Raw genomic sequence first — 5751 nt, forward strand, 5'->3', positions numbered from 1 at the left:
TTTTCTATGACAAGTACTGCATATAAGCTTTTCTGCTGTTGCTATGCAACTGTTAAATCTAATATTTAATATTAATATACACCAAGCGTCATTACCATTGGTAGAACAGTGAACAAAGCAAGCCAGATTGTATACTTTATATAATCCGTTTCATAGACACTGAATGCTTATTTAGTTGCATAAAAAATTCTGTATAATAGGAATTAATGACAATTAATTAAAATATTTCTTTTTTAGCGACTATTCTGTATAAGTTAAAATGTGCAAGTTTTTAACATTTCAGATTTTACCTGCATTTACCTGCATATTTTAATAGGAAATTTTTAAAGTGTCGTAGGATTTCTAACATTTTATTTCTTTTTCAGTACTTCAAATTCTATCTGTCAGCTTTTAGTTTTCTAAAAAACATTTTTAAAATGTACTTATTTATATTAATATGTAATATACAAAGCATCCATTTTTCTGGACTATTTCTGTTGTGAATTAGAGATGTGTCAGTTTAACTTAAAAGACGAGACAGTGCTCTTTTAAAATTAACTAAAGCAAGGCTATGACATCTGATAAACCCAATTTGGGTTTATCATCTGTATATGTGTAACTGTTCTTTTCAGTTCTTTATTTTTCTATTGTTCAATTTGTGTTTTGTCTTTTCTATGCTTCTGTCATTTCTTTGTAGTTTTGTCATTACACTACAGATTAAAATGTGATTATGTTGTCAAATTTATTCCATCACAGTTCTTTGAATCTTAGTAAATACTTTAAGATATGATGATGATGATGATGCTATCCATTCAATCATATTTGATTCTTGAAGGTTTTATGGACTAGCTGTCTCCAATCTTTCAGTTGTTTTATGATTTATATTTTATGCTCTGGATGATATTGGCTTTGATGGTGTCTAGGCACCATTTTGGATGGACTCCTTTTACTGATGACAATTCCAAGCAAAATTGTCTTTTCCAATGAGTTTGATTGCTTAATATATCTGAAATAAAATGGAATTTTGTGGTTTTGCCTTCCAGTTATATACATGCTTTTATGCACTCTTCTACTTTCGGAATCTACTTAATTATTACATCTCAAAATTTGCATTATGACTCTTAATAATATTTATTAAATGAGCATTGGACTTTTTCTGCATACGAGAAGGATATCACTCTTACTAAATTTTCTCTTCCAAAGTTAAATAGTCCATTACTCACTATGTAATATGGGTAAAGAAATAATTTATTCCTTGAATTATTTTACATTGAAAATGTTATGAAATCTCTACTGTTCAGCTCAGATATTGTACAGTAAAAGTATTTATGTGAAATATCTTTACGTATAAATGGTAAATAGATTATCTCGAAGTAGAATTTGTTCTTGTTACAATGCAGTATATTTCCTATATCCCTCATATTCTGAAAAACTGATAAATAGGTATGCTGTTTCTTTAGCTGTAAGCCAAAAGTACACTGTAATTATATTCACAAATATGGCATTAATTTTGGGGGAGGGGGAGGTGTTATATTTGAAATAGGAGATCTCAGCATTGTAAAAAAAATGTAAAGACCTCAGTAATAATTAAGCATCTACAGAGTGAACACATTCCATATTTGGCTTCAGATTAACCATTAGTGGCTTTCCTTTTCAAATCATTTATAAAGCTTAAAAGTAGACTCTGGGAGATAAATACATTTTTGAATTCATAATCTGAAGTGAGTAAAATTTTTTTAATGTTGGCAACATTTAATTGAATTATTTAAACAACTTTTTCCATTTTTAAACTGTTTTGCTTCATTTTCACTATGCTGCATTGATATAATTTTGTCTCTGTGTGCATGTTTTAACTGACTTGAATAGGATTGATCAAGAAATATAGAGTACATAATAAAAGGACATTCAAATTTATTCTAAGAACAGATACATGTAGAATTGTCAATATTCTGGCATTGATATATGTAATTTGAAGAAATTAAACATTCTTTCTTTAATTTTAGGATTTGAAAGTATTCTAGAAGGGCTGTTTGGACCTGAATTATTAAAAGATCTGGAATTTGTTTAAAGGTATTATATATACAGTATACTTATATATATTTTTGCCTTGATCTGCATCTTTAATGACAAACTCAACCTCTGCTCTATCTCTAGAAAATGTATGTTACCTTGGTGATTTGTGCTTTTTTTCCCTCCCCCAGGCAGTGCTCACAGTTAGTTTCATATTGGCTAAAATTACTAATGAGCATAACTGGCAGTGGTTTTGGTGTTGCTTAGGAAAATTAGCTTTGTGTGTAGGCGAAAATTATACTTTTGTAACACTGTGGAAATTAAAAGCATGGTAGCATTCAAACTAGCATTGCTCATATAGCATCAAGCGTCTTATAAAACAGGTAGGGAATTAGAAATGAATTTTAACCATTTAAAAGTTGCATCTTTATAGGTGTGAAATAACTTTTTCTTCTTATTCACAGACTTTGAACCTGAAGGTGTCTCTGATTGGTCTTTTGATGAAAATTGTCTTTTCTGCTGTTTGAGAAGAGAAAAAGTGAAGGTAACAATGCAAGAAAGATAAATTTCAGCAATGATTTGGGATTTTATTTAGCTTTGTTTTTGGCAAAACATAATCAGAAGGTAGTTCTGCTGCTCCTTAGTCACCTCTTCAAAGCAGGAGAACATTGAACAAAGTAAGCAATATTGACCGGGTAAAGTGTTTTCTTGAAGTGGGTTTTTTTCCCCCATTTGCTTTCATTTTTAAAATTATCTATAGTGATACAAGGCAATTGTATTTTTATTGTGCCTGAGAATGCAGATGACACTAAATGTTTTGTGGCTACTAGCTGTGAGGTACAATATGTAAACTATAAATGAAGCGTACAGCTCTCACTGCAATTGTTATACAAAGAGTTTTTTCCTGTGCTTGCACTCTGGAGATTCTTTTTCCATGGTGGTACCTTTTAACCATATATGCCATACAGTTTTTTCATGGCTTAAAGAGAAGGCTGCATCTGTTGGTCTCCCTCATTTTTTTCTGTCCTGCAATATTAAAATTCTCTCTTCTAGTATTTCCTTAGTTAAGAAAATAGTAGCTCTAGCTACTTAAAGCCTAATACGTATAAAATTATAATTCTGCTCTTTGTTTTCTTGATGTATTGACCGGTGTGCTATGCTTTCATTTCATTCTTATTGTCTTTACATACTATACTCTTATAAGTAAGCTAGGAGATACTACATTCTTTGGAGCGATTGTTACGTTTCTGATGTATTTCATTCATACAATGTAAATGCCTCTACTGGTTTTTTATCATAATTTCAGTAGGGAGAAGAAAATAGATCTATAAAGGTCAACAAGAATTTCATTGGAAATGATTCAAGAAATATCAGTAAAACTGATTTTAAGTGTAGGAATTGGTTAGATTTTGATACATGCTATTATTCTGTTATATATATATATATATATATATTTATGTATTTTAAATTCATCGCTTCTGAATAATTGATCCTGAATATGGGAGATATTTAGCACATTTAATAACTTTTACAAAAAGGCATTTTTTTCCCAAGAAGACAGGTCTGAACCTGCATTGTCTTATTTTTGATCTTGCTGAACTACAATTCCTAGTATTCCTTTCCATTGATTAAGATTGCTACGACATATTTCAATAATATCTCAAGGACTATTAGTATTGATTTTACTGAAATCACTGAATTTGTTTATTTGATCACTAGATGTATATATTACCTTAACTCCAAAATTAGGATATGTTTTGTATTTTTAAATTTATGCTAAATAGCATAATGTAAATGGCCCACCTTAAATTCCATAACCAGTTTTATAATTTTTAAAATTTTGTTAAAAATATTTACAGCCATAATATGTTGCACTGGGATAAGAGTTAATGAGTCGACTTTTTGAAAATACAATATTTAGGAGGAATAGGGGCTGTTTTAATAGAAAAGCAGCTAATTTTTTTTTAATCTATGTGAAACAGTGAAAAACCCTCTAATAGGGAATATGCAAAAATTTTAGGCATCCCCAAACTTTGGTACCAACCTTATTCATTCACTACTTCATTACTTCATCATCTATACTATGTAGGGCTTGAAAGGTAATAGTGAGAGCTTTGTACTTTGTTTAAAACAAGTTGGTGCCTAGTATGGTGCTTTAAGCACAAATGTTCACATCTTTCTCTAGACCAACATAATTTTTGAGTTTTATAACTAGGTTTCCTGACTCGCCCCAGGCATCTACATGTAGAGGATATTACTGTCAAGCCTGTACTTTACCAATTTGTGTACCATAGTTTAAAGATAATTATCTTCTAGATAGGGATGTAGCTGGCATATGAACCAAAGAAGATAAAACACATTGCTGAGAAATCAGAAAGAGATTTGGATCAAAACATACTCTCTCTGCATATCTATTCCTCTTGGCAGAATGTAATTCTATTACATTCATTTTGTTTCCTTTTTGGCTTTTTGAATGTCATGTAGATGTTGTTTATCTCTATGTGCCTGTCAATGGTCAATTTATCTGAGTGCCAGATTTCTGGGAATTCTCTAGTATTTTTGGACTTGGCTTGGTCTAGGATCCTCACAATTTCCCAGTTGAAACAATGGTTAAGTCTGTCCATATGCTGTGAAATTAAGGAGTATTAGCTTTCATTTTGAGGAGCAACTATCTTCAAGTAAAGGCATCAGAAATCTACTTAAGAGATGGGAAAGGAACCACTGTACCTCTTATTCCCAAATCTCACAACAAGTCTGAAGGATACTAGAGTTTTTGGTAGAACCATGTTCTCTCTGTTGATTTTCCAGACAATGATCTATCAGACTGACAAAGGAATTTCAACCCTGTATCCTACTTTGAAATGGGTCAGAATGATTTGCTTTCGCTAGACTGTCTGCAGTTGACAGGTCACTATAATTATCCGTCTTTGAATGATCTAGGCCAGTGATGGTGAACCTTTTAGAGACCGAGTGCCCAAACCGCAACCCAAAACCCACTTATTTATTGCAAAGTGCCAGGGCTGCATCAGCATTGTGGTGCCCTCGGGGAGGCAGGGAGGTGCCTCTGAGTGCCGCCTCTGGCATGCAAAAACTGGGGGTGTAAAAATGGACCACTGTGCTGCAAGGCGCAAAAACAACCGCTGCCGCACCATAGGGTGCAGATACAACGCGCTGCACCACACAAGAACAGGGCAGGGCTAGTGAGTATCACGCAGGCACTAGCCCCGTCCCATTTGCAGTGCGCGCATGCTCGTGGCCCATGTGCGCATGCACGCATGTAAAATGCTTCCTCCTCCCGTTTCTTCCAGTCCACCAATTGACAATAGTTGGTGCCCTCTGCTCTACCACCTCTACTCGAGCTTGCTAGTTGGCCACTTCGTCTCCTTTGTGCTGGGCGGGGCTCCTGTTCCGGGCGGCGGCGGCAGCCTGTTGGACCTGCTGCTGGTGGCCATGGCGCGCGTGCCAACAGAGAGGGCTCTGAGTGCCACCTCTGGCATGCGTGCCATAGGTTCGCCACCACTGATCTAGGCAAGCTTCTTAAGAAGTCTAAAAAAATATTTAGCTACCGTATATACTCGAGTATAAGTCGACCCGACTATAAGCCGAGGGACCTATTTTGCCACAAAGAACTGGGAAAAAATGGTGACTCGCGTATAAGCCGAGGGGGCATTTTTCAGCACACACATTTTTCCGCCTGGGCTAATCGGCCTCTTTGCAACCCCACCCCTCTGGTAACCGCGCGATTGTAGCACTTTGCACAAA

The 5751-nt window shown here is 34.6% G+C and overlaps 1 protein-coding gene across 1 annotated transcript in view; it reads left to right on the plus strand.

The window, feature by feature from the left end:
- Positions 1-1988: 1988 nt before the first annotated feature.
- The window catches only part of LCOR (ligand dependent nuclear receptor corepressor), a 56068-nt gene continuing 52305 nt past the window's right edge, over positions 1989-5751 (plus strand). Inside the window, exons 1-2 of the mRNA XM_015813794.2 lie at positions 1989-2049; positions 2454-2533. The gene's annotated coding sequence lies outside the window, so the exon portion shown is untranslated. The remainder of the gene's footprint in view (positions 2050-2453; positions 2534-5751) is intronic.

The sequence above is a fragment of the Protobothrops mucrosquamatus genome, unplaced genomic scaffold (genome assembly GCF_001527695.2).
Source record: "Protobothrops mucrosquamatus isolate PMUCROS unplaced genomic scaffold, P.Mucros_1.0 scaffold195, whole genome shotgun sequence".
Classification (NCBI taxonomy): Eukaryota; Metazoa; Chordata; class Lepidosauria; order Squamata; family Viperidae; genus Protobothrops; species Protobothrops mucrosquamatus.